General features: G+C 43.3%; 1 non-coding gene across 1 annotated transcript; it reads left to right on the top strand.

The window, feature by feature from the left end:
* Positions 1 to 4,779: 4,779 nt before the first annotated feature.
* trnastop-uca (transfer RNA opal suppressor (anticodon UCA)) lies at positions 4,780 to 4,866 on the top strand. The gene has a single exon. It is a non-coding gene; the product is annotated as a tRNA-Sec (tRNA).
* The last annotated feature ends 6,878 nt before the right edge of the window (positions 4,867 to 11,744 follow it).

Raw genomic sequence — 11,744 nt, 5'->3', positions numbered from 1 at the left:
GGTCTTCTTCTGAACGCGCACAGACTACGTTGTCATCAGCATATTGGAGTTCTATAACAGATGTTGTGGTGACCTTGGTTTTGGCTCTCAGTCTGCTGAGGTTAAATAGCTTGCCATCTGTCCGATAGATGATTTCCACTCCGGTGGGAAGCTTCCCATCAACAAGGTGAAGTATCATAGCGATGAAGATGGAAAATAAGGTGGGGGCAATAACACATCCCTGCTTGACACCTGATTCAACCTTAAATGGGTCACTTTGGGAGCCGTTGCTGTCCAAGACTGTTGCCATCATGTCATCATGGAGGAGCCGCAGGATGTTCACAAATTTGTCAGGGCACCCGATTTTTTGGAGGATGGTCCAGAGAGCGCTGCGATTCACTGTGTCGAATGCCTTTGCAAGGTCAATGAATGCCATGTACAGAGGTTGGTTTTGTTCCCTGCATTTTTCTTGGAGCTGTCGAGCAGTGAAGATCATGTCCACTGTTCCTCTGGAGGGGCGGAAGCCATTCTGGGATTCTGGGAGGGTGTCTTCTGAGACAGGGAGAAGGCGGTTTGCAAGGATTCTTGCGAGGATTTTCCCGGCGGAGGTTAGAAGGGAGATACCACGATAGTTCCCGCAGTCTGTTCTGTCCCCTTTCTTGAAAAGGGTGATGATGGTGGCATCCTTGAAGTCTGCTGGGATTTTCTCGGTCATCCACACCTTTTCAATAAGCTGGTGGAGTTGTTGCATCAGCTCAGGTCCACCCTCTTTGAAGATTTCAGCGGGAATCCCATCAGGTCCGCTAGCTTTGTTGTTTTTTTGTTGGCTGATGGCATTGCTGACTTCTTCCAAACTAGGCAGTGCTGCAAGCTCATCCCTGGTTTGTTGTTGCGGGATTTGTGAGAGGGTCTCTTCGGCCACATTGGAGCTGCGATTCAGCAGGTTCTGGTAGTGCTCTTTCCAACGTAGTGCAATTGATGTTTTGTCCTTCAGAATTTTGGTTCCATCTGATGAGCGTAGGGGCTGTATGCCATGGTTTCTTGGTCCATAAATGATCTTTGTGGCTTTGAAAAATCCCTGAGCGTCATGGGTATCTGCAAGGTGTTGGATTTCTTCAGCCTTCTTTGTCCACCAGATGTTCTTGAGTTCTCTGGTCCTTCTTTGGACCTCGGCTTTTGCACTGGCATAGATCTTTTTCTTGGCAGCACAGTTGGTGTCTCTCTGCCATGTTTGGAAGGCTTTCCTTTTGTTATCAATCAGCTGTTGGATCTCTTTGTCGTTATCATCAAACCAGTCTTGATGTTTCTTAGTTAGGTATCCAATGCTTTCTTCGCAGGCTGTGATGATGGAGGTCTTCAGTTTGTTCCAATGTTCCTCAACATTTTCGGGGTGTTCTGTGGGTAGATGATCTTTGAGTGTTGTTTGGAGAAGGGCTCGTTTGGAGGGCACCTGAAGGGCTTGGGTGTTCATTTTTCGCCTTGTTTTCCTTCCTTGGAGTCTGCGTTTGGGGACGATCTTGATAGCCATCGTGGATCGGATTAGCCTGTGGTCTGTCCAGCAGTCATCAGTACCTGTCATGGCTCTTGTGAGAAGCACATCGCGGCGGTCTCTGGCACGTGTGATAACATAGTCCAGGAGGTGCCAATGCTTTGACCGAGGGTGCTTCCATGATGTCTTGAGCTTGTTTTTCTGGCGGAAGAGCGTGTTGGTGATGACAAGGTTGTGCTCTCCGCATTTGGTGAGAAGCAAGATGCCATTCGAGTTGCTGTTTCCGACCCCGTCTTTTCCTATGATCCCTGGCCACAGGTCAGAGTCCCTTCCGACTCTTGCGTTAAAGTCCCCCAGGAGGATGATTTTGTCCTCCTTAGGTATCTCCGATAGGATGGTATCCAGCTGACAGTAAAATTTTTCCTTGATGTCTTCGTCAGCATCTAGAGTTGGTGCATAGGCGCATATGATGGTTGCCTGTTGGTTTTTGGCAAGGTTAATTCGGAGGGTTGAAAGTCGTTCGTTGATGCCAGTGGGTGCTTCAGTCAGGTGCTTCACCAGGTCATTTCTGATAGCAAAGCCAACTCCGTGTATTCTTCTTCGCTCTTCTTCAGGTAGTCCCTTCCAGAAGAAGGTGTAGCCTCCCTTTTCTTCCTTCAGCTGCCCCTCTCCTGCTCTCCGGGTCTCCTGAAGGGCTGCTATGTCGATCTTGAAGCGTCCCAGCTCTCTTGCAATGAGAGCAGTCCTGCGTTCGGGGCGCTCGCTGTCAGTGTTATCTAACAATGTCCGTACGTTCCATGTTCCAAAGTTCATTTTTCTTTTTTGGCCGCAGAGTGGTGACCCCTCTGGACGCGGCAGTCCAGTCAGGGTAGGAGAGGCAGACTATGTTTAGGGCACCTTTTCTAGCCCCTTCCCCGTGTGGGGTGAGCAGAGCGGATCCTAAAAAGGGCTGCTCAGTCATGGATACAGCTGCCGGACTACTCAACTGCCTCGGTCCTTGAGGTAGAACGACTGAGTCCATATCCACCGCCCATGTGCCAGTCTGTGACTAGGGGCTTCCAGATTTCACAGTCCTGCCCCCGTCGCCACTCGCTGATCGCCATGGGACTTTTGTAGGTTTGTTTTTATTTTTGTTGGAAGACGCCTGTGCGTGATTTTTTTTAATGTGTGGAGGTCGGTGCACGGCCGGTCAACACACAGTCTTCACAGAGTGAGGTTCCAGCAGTGGTGTGGTTAACACAACGACAGTGGCTTCTCAGTCTGTTGCAGCCTTCTTCCGCCTTCACAGCCGTTGTAACATGTACCATGTTATCCTCCGCCTGCTCCGCCGTTGAGGTCTTTGGGTCTTCGGATTGTGCTTGGTCTGGAACCTCCCCTGCGGCCACTCCTGGGAGTGCATCACTCCAGTGCCCACAGGTTCATCGGAACACGCAAGCCCCCTCACCACGGCAAGGTGACAATCCATCGAGGGGGGGAGCTGGAAACACAGCCACCCCTTTCTGGGAAAGCGCAAAGCGGATGCACCCTTTCCACTCACTTTGGAGAGACGTTCCTGGCATCTTCCAGCACATGAGTGCCGAACATGGAAAGGAGCCACTCACTGGAGGTTGAATTCCCCTTTGATCTGCATCTGATGAAGTAGATTGACTCTTTGAAAACTTGTGCTACCAACAGTCTTTCTTCCAAATACTCTCAAAGGTGCTTCAAGATCCCTTTGCATACTGATATTCCACAATAACAGTTATATCATTAATCCTCTGTAATCCATTACATATATCCTGTTTTGTCCTCAAAAAGGGACTCGAAGGTGGCTTACAACTTAACCTTCTATTGAACTCAAGGTGGCTCTTGAACCTTCCATTGTTCCGGGCCAGCTCCAAGGATACCCATATTTTAATGCTCTTGTGCATGCAAATTTTCAGAAATGGCCTTGGTATAAAAAAGTCAAAGCAATTCCCTCCAAAAGAGGAGTCTGGGTACCACTAATGGCATCAGATTATGTATGTGGAAGCTCTCTCTCTCTGTCACTGCCTCCCAAAATCCATAGGGAAAAGTTTCTTTAAAAAGTAGCCTTGGAAGTTCCTATTAGAATTCTTCTAGTGCTGCCCCATACTTATTTATTTGCTTGATCTCCTGCATTTTTTTCCAGGGTTGGGTTCTTCCTCTGTCTACACTGCAAAACTGTAACAGTTTGATCCTGCTTTAAATCTGCCTTAATGTTGTCCTGTGCAATCCTCAAACTTCTAAATATATTGAGAGGCTAGCTATGTTGGCCATGCGACAAAATACAACAAAATCCCAAATCCACAAAACAGTGATACCTTTATTAGCCAACCAAAATACATCATTAAAAGGGTTGCTGTGAGGATGCCTGCCATAGATGTGGGCAAAACATCAGAAGAGAATGCTTCTGGAACATGGCCATACAGTCACAACAACCCAGTGATTCCGGCCATGAAAGCCTTCAACAACACATTGTACATCATTAAAGCTTTCACTGCTTCGCTGTATTATGCTGCATTTTCCGGAGATCTGTAGTTTGGTGATGCTCCTTTGTAGAGATAAATAAATAAATAAGCCAATAATAATAGAAATAATTACAATAATTCTCAATTCACTGAAGAGTTGTATATCATGGAGTTACATCCATTATAGTAAGTTTCAGGTTCAACAGCCTGAACCAGCTGAGCTTGTTCCTGAGCACAAGCAAAGTGCATTTCATCCCAGGTCATAATCTCAGACTCCTTCTACACTGCCATATAAAATCCAGATTATCTGCTTTGAACTGGATTATATGTCAATGTAGAAGGGGCCTCAGTACTAGAAACTGGTCCTGGATAAGCTTGCCTTTTCAAAAAATAGTGTTGCATCCCACACATAGCATACGCAGAACACATCCCAACCCCTTTCCAAAGAGATGACTATGAAACATACGTTACTGAAAACAAAGGAGTGTAAATTCCAGGTACTCCTGTAAATAGTGAAAAAGAGGCACTGTCACTTTAACATGCGGGTCTCCAGCAAAAGCCTGTAAGCGAATCAGCATCAAGCATATTTGCATACGGCAGCGGTCGAGCCGAGAAAAGAACAAAGTGGAGATGTTTGTGAGGTGTGTGTTTAGCCCAAAAGACTAAGTCGAAAAAATAGAAGTAGTTGAGGAATATAATGTATAATCAAGTGATATACCGCTGTTAGTCTTTGTCCCCTCAGTCAATTGACATTATGCTCAGGTACTACCTAATTGCTCGCCATCATCTGAAAGTTTACAAAATCTACAGCCTTATATACCAATGGATAGGCACGTAATAGATGCCCGGATGATCCTCAGTGGTCTGGGGTGCAGGCTTCAAACCTGTAGCTGTTTAGCGACAGAGTGGTTCAATTCCACCTTTCGGGCGGATGAGTGAGAGGAAAGTATTTATTTTTTTTCTATTATGAATATTATGAATAGAAAGAAGCTGGCAAAATGACAGCTGAGTATTGCTTGCCTAAGAGAAATATGCCTCACAACCTCTGAGGATGCCTGCCATAGATGTGGGTGAAACGTCAGGAGAGAATGCTTCTGGAACATGGCCAGACAGCCCAGAAAACACACAATAACCCTAAGAGAAACCTATGGAATTCACGGGATCAACCAATTTGAAGGCCAGAAGCTCATGCCCCTCATAGACTTGTGACTGTTCAGAAAGTTGTGTCAAGTTATATTTGAGGCAATATTCAAGTATAGTTTTAAAAAACCTTGGCATTATACTAAATGTCCTTTGACCAGTAGCTGGCCACTTGGAGTGCCTCTGGTGTTGCTATAAGAAGGTCCTCCATTGTACATGTGGCAGGGCTCAGGCTGCATTGTAGTCGGTGGTCTGTGGTTTGCATTCACATGCCATGGACTCCACTTTCTGGCCTCATTTCTTAAGGTTGGCTCTGCATCTCATGGTGCCCAAGCGCAGTTTGTTCAGTGCCTTCCAAGTCTTCTGTGTGCCCAGGAAGGAGTCTCATTCGGCATCAGCCACTGATTGAGGTTCTGGGTTTTAGCCTGCCACTTTTGGACTCTTGCTTATTGAGGTGTTCCTGCAAGAATCTCTGTAGATCTTAGAAAACTATTTCTTGATTTAAGGTGTTGGAGTGCTGGCTGATATCTGAACAGAGGATGGGCCAGTGAGGTCACTGCCTTGGTCCTGCCATTGCTGGCTTGTACTTCCCGGTGGATGTCAGGTGGTGCAATACCAGCTAAACAGTATAATTTCTCCAGTGGTGTTGGGCGTAGACATCATGTGATAAGGTGGCATGTCTCATTAAAAGCAGCAGCCACTGTTTTTTGGTGTGCCGCAATGCAGGATGGTAAAAGCAACACAACATGGCAGGAAGAGGAAGAAAACCAGCAAAAACATGCAGCAGGAATTAATGTGCATGCCCATAGATTTGCTCACTAAAGAGATGTTAAAACTCTTCAACTTTGCAATGCAAAATGTCCATCATTCTCAAATTGGGGGGGGGGGGAGGGGGGAACCTGTCTCCAGTTCATAAAAACAGCAGACAGAATAGTAATACAGTAGAGTCTCACTTATCCAACATAAACGGGCCGGGAGAACGTTGGATAAGCGAATATGTTGGATAATAAGGAGAGGTTAAGGAAAAGCCTATTAAACATTAAATTAGGTTATGATTTTACAAATTAAGCACCAAAACATCATGTTATACAACAAATTTGATAGAAAAAGTAGTTCAATACACAGTAACGCTACGTAGTAATTACTGTATTTACGAATTTAGCATCAAAATATCACGATATATTGAAAACATTGACTACAAAAATGCGTTGGATAATCCAGAACGTTGGATAAGTGAGTGTTGGATAAGTGAGACTCTACTGTACTGTGTGTCATAGGCCCCTTGTATTTCCATTTATAATCCAGATCATCTGCTTTGAACTGGATTATATGGCAGTGTAGACTCATATACTGTAATCCAAAACAGATAATATGGATTACCTGCTTTGATAATCTGGATTATATAGCTGTGTAGAGGGGGGTCTCAGGGCCCATCCAGACTGGTCCTATATCCCAGGATCTGATCCCACGTTTTCTGTTTATCCCAGATTATCTGGTAGTGTGGACTCATATAATGCAGTTCAAAGCAGAAAATGTGTTGTCAAAGGCTTTCATGGCTGGGATCACAGGGTTGTTGTGTGTTTTCCTGGCTGTATGGCCATGTTCCAGAAGTATTCTCTCCTGTAATTTCGCCCACATCTATGGCAGGCATCCTCAGAGGTTATACCTAACAACCTCTGAGGATGCCTGCCATGGATGTGGGCGAAATGTCAGGAGAGAATGCTTCTGGGACATGGCCATATAGCCCAGAAAACACACAACAATCCTGTGATTCCAGCCATGAAAGCCTTCGACAACATAGTATTGACTGCTTTTTGTCTCACTTGCCAAAAGCTCTGGCTATCATGATTAGAGAACTCAATTTACATCAAGATAAGAATGCTATTGACTCCCATCCAGGACTGAGTCTGTGCCTCCTTTGGAAGTAGGTCTGCTTATTAATATTTCTCACATTACATTTCCTAATGCATAAGTGACCTAGCAGGAGAGCTGCAGAACTGTTATTATTGCGTTTAATGTACTTGCCTAATGGATTTTAAAGCAAACTTTTGGGATAAATTAACCTCCCACTGTTGTTATTATCATTAACATGGAAAGTGTTTGTGTGTTGCATTTAGAAATGAAGTATCAATCTACCCTTAACCAATCTTGAATGTTGCGAATCAACTCCATCCTACATGGCTATGTGTTCCAAGTTCCTGGCTGCCTGTATTATAATATAAAATCCATTTGCACATTTATCTAACATTGGCTTTAATTCCCCACAAGGCAGCATGGGAGCACTGTGAATCCCAGATGGCTATTTAATTTGTACAGTTCCATCTGTTTCTGTATGTCTGGGGCTCCAGGCCATAAGGAATCTTCTAAGTCCAAGAGCATAATGATAGCCCTCAAACACTTGAGAACTAGCAATGGCATTTCATTATCTTCAGGAGCAGTTTGGAAAGCAGGGCTTTATTCTGAAAGTTGGCAACTGCAAACTAATCTCGATGTCAGTTTCATAAACCGAGCACAATAGTCCTTTGTAATACTCAGTTAGAAAATGAGCATGTTGTTTGTGTCTGCCTTGTTTTTATCCAAGGAAACAATTTAGGATTAAAACTAGGCGATCCAGCTCTTAAAGCCTATTCATCCACTCTAGTCTTGTGAACAACCCATAAATAAAGGGTTATGTGCTTTGTATTGTATATGTTTGAGCTGCATAGCAGACCTGGGCATCAACAAGCTTTAATTTGCTCACAGCAGAACTCCATTGGTGCATCTGAGGAAGGAAACTGAAATCCATACAAACTCAGGATAAAATAAATTAGTCTCAGAGGTAGTGCTAGATTCTTCACCACCATATTTTTGCAAGTTAGTCCGGTGTAAGTCTGCCGCAGAGCATCCTTGGGTCTAGTGTGTACATGTTGAATCTGGGGTCATTATCATCTTTTATATATATAAAAAGATAATGTAATCTCAGCCTATTTATTTATTTATTTATTTATTTATTACATCACTTCTACCCCACCCTCTCACCCATCAGGGGACTCAGGGCGGCTTACAATATAAACATACACATTAAAAACAGTTGTCGTCAAATTTAAAACTCCATCAAGATTAAAAATTACAATAAAATTAAGAATATCCATTAAAATATACATAATTACCTAGGAGTAAACAACAAAACTACAAGTCCCAGAACCATGAAACTTGGCAACACAACCTACCATCCTTGCCCCTAGGTTCCGACAACAAAAAGAAAAGAAAAATGAAGTCCTAATTAGAGGGAGAGGAATAATTGTTTTTATCCAATTGCTGCCAGTTAGAAGGCTAAGCTCTGCCCCCTTGGTCTCCTAGAAACCCATTCAGCCCAAGGCCACTTCAATCAGGCCTATTCCACACTGCCTATAAAATACAGATTATCTGATTTGAACTGGATTATATGGCAGTGTCGACTCAAGGCCCTGCCACACAGCTATATAACCCATTTAGAATCTTATATTATATGCTTGGAACTGGATTATCTTCAGTCCAGACTGCCATATAATCCACTTCAGTGTGCATTTTATACAGCTGTGAAGAAAGGGGCCTCATATAATCCAGTTCTAAGCAGATAATATAAGATTATAAATATAAAGTAAAGTCTCACTTATGCAACATAAACAGGCCGGCAGAACCTTGGATAAGCGAATATCTTGGATAATAAGGAGGGATTAAGGAAAAGCCTATTAAACATCAAATTAGGTAATGATTTTACAAATTAAGAACCAAAAACATCATGTTATACAACAAATTGGACAGAAAAAGGAGTTCAGTGCGCAGTAATGCTATGTAGTAATTACTGTATTTACAAATTTACCACCAAAATATAACAATGAATTTAAAACATTGACAAGAAAAACATTAGCTACTAAAAGGCACACTGCATTGGATAATCCAGAACATTGGATAAGCGAATGTTGGATAAGTGAGATTCTACTGTAATATGAAATAATTACTGTGGTATAATAATACAGAGCAATATAATCTCTAAAACCAGGACAGTAAATAAAGAGCAACTCTCTGAAAGCAGGGAAATTGGGAATTCCAGACAGGAAATAATCAGGGCCAGCTAACACCCAGACAGTAGAAGCACATAAAATATTGCAAAGAACACTCTTAAAACAAGGGAATTCCAGACAGGAAACAATCAGGGCCAGCTAACACCTCCTAACAAAAAATTCCCTCAGGGAGGAAGCAGCCAGGCTTTAAAGCTGCAAGGCCATTACATGCTAATCATTTTGCCTAATTGCAGCATTCATACTTGCCTCCAACAGACAAAAAGAAACCCCAACAATCAGAAATATTGTATATTCACAAGCTTTAGGAAATAATATCCCCTGATGACGCAGCATATTAAAGCGCTGAGCTGCTGAACTTGTGGACTGAAAGGTCGCAGGTTTGAATTTGGGAAGCGGAGTGAGCCCTCACTGTCAGTCCCAACTTCTGCCAACCCAGAAGTTCAAAAACATGCAAATGTGAGTAGATGAATAGGTACTGCTGTGGCTGGAAGGTAATGCTGCTCCATGCAGTCATCCCACATGACCTTGGAGGAGTCTACAGACAACGCTGGCTCTTCGGCTTAGAAATGGAGATGAGCACCAACCCCCAGAGTCAGACACGACTAGACTTAATGTCAGGGGGAAACCTTTACCCTTTACCTTAACTACCAACAATTCCTCAATACTGTCTCTCCCATACCACCAGACTTTGCCACAGCAACGCGTGGCCGGGCACAGCTAGTAGAATCATAGAAGAGTTGGAAGAGATCACAAGTGCCATCCAGTCCAGTCCTCTCCCATGCAGGAAAATACAGTCGAAACATTCTTGTGGTCATTCAGCCTCTGGTTAAAAGCCTCCAGAGAAGAAGATCCCACAAGGTCTGGAATTGCATTCTCCACACTGGGTTGTCACGTATTCCATGTCATCGCCACTGACACTTCAACTTTTAGCTATGAATTTAAGGGAGATCTAGCAACACCACCGTCCAGGACTGGGGGAGGGAGGGGGAAACCCCATAAGCCCTGCTCCTTTTCCTCATTGCATGTTGGGGCTTGTGCTGGGACTGTGAATGGTGGGCCCAGGCCACCCCTGTGGATCCTGAAGAGAGGCAGGGAGGGGAGATCCTAAAGGATTTTCCCACCCTGGAGAAGGAAAGGACCATCACTCTCGAGGCATGCACGCACGCGCACACACACATACACACGTAGCTTCTCTCAATTTCTCTATCTCTTGCCTCTCCATAACACACAGAAACACACACACATACTATTGGAAAATAACTGCACCCAGTCTCTGGGCACATATCCTTTTGGCCAATGTAAATCTCCACGAATATGAGGAGACTACCTTTTGAAAAACACTTGTCAAGAAAAGCATGACCTTGTTAGAAGTCAACTCTTTGAACTAGTGATATTCACAAGCATTCATGTAATGGCACACAAGTAACTCAGCTGTTAAACTGAAGAACCATGTCTTTGAACTGCCAAGGATAAAGACATTCCACTACAAAAATATATTTGGTTAGCAGAAGATGGTTGTTTCTTTAAAATTGAAATGGTAGTTGCATTTGCCCAAAACATATATACTCCCTTTAAACCCTTTTCGTTTACTCATAAACATCTTGTATTAATTCACCATACAAGCACATTTCGTATTGAAGTTCAGTTACAGATAGGATGTAGCTTCTCTGTGTTATGAACAGGGTATCATTCTTAATCAATAGTCCATAGTCTTTAAGTATAGTTGTACTCACTGAAGTCCATAAGCATGCTTCCATATTGAAGTCCAAACAGCATCATACATGCATCCACCTCCACTGAGGTCTGATGCAAACATGAATACAAAATGGAGTCCTGAGTCTGAACATGCTCAGTACAATCACATGTCTATAACCCCTCCTACACTAAAGAGGTAAGTTTGCTATTTCCAACGCACCCTTCTCAAAATCCCCCTCCAGTCTTCTTCATCTGTGTGTGTGTGTGTGTATGAGTGGTGGATCCCAATTTGATTTCTGGAAGAAAAGAAAGTAATAATTACACAGTGTGGCATATATATTTTTTGCATGTGTACTTTTATGATGCTTATCTCTGCGCTCTGCTGTGAAAATTGATGGTTAATATGGATGCTAGACTTGGCTTTTTGTAAAATTAGCATTTTGGATGTAACTCGTGAATAGTCTATGCGCCCATTTACTTTTCGCTGGCAGTTATTCCAGTTGCGCTTAGTAATGTATGGAGCGATTCCTTAAATTAAAGGACTCAAGAAAATGAATTGAAGCACCTAACTACAACATCGTGGAAATGTAATAAATAGGCTACTTAATTCCTGACAAAGAAAATGGCTTTGGACTCTTTTGTGCTAAAAAAAAGAAGAACAAAATAAGCTCACACTGTTGCCTAAATGGGAATACAATGTGGTATGGAGGATGTGTTCGTGCTTCAGGGTTGTTGTGTAGGTGATATCACTCAGGGTGACTCTCCTCTGAATCAGGGAGCATGTGTTTATGGGGGAGTGAGGATGACTATGTTACTGAACTGTGCACATGACATGTGTATTTGTGTACATGCAGCCATCACTTCTGCTTTCTGCAAAGGCTGAATCAAGGACTTTTGGACCGCAAAGGTCAAGGCATCAACTGTAAATCA

The sequence above is a fragment of the Anolis carolinensis genome, chromosome 1 (assembly GCF_035594765.1).
Source record: "Anolis carolinensis isolate JA03-04 chromosome 1, rAnoCar3.1.pri, whole genome shotgun sequence".
NCBI classification, from domain to species: domain Eukaryota; kingdom Metazoa; phylum Chordata; class Lepidosauria; order Squamata; family Dactyloidae; genus Anolis; species Anolis carolinensis.
The sequence above is the reverse complement of the archived record's forward strand: the minus strand, read 5'-3'. Positions and strand labels throughout refer to the sequence as shown.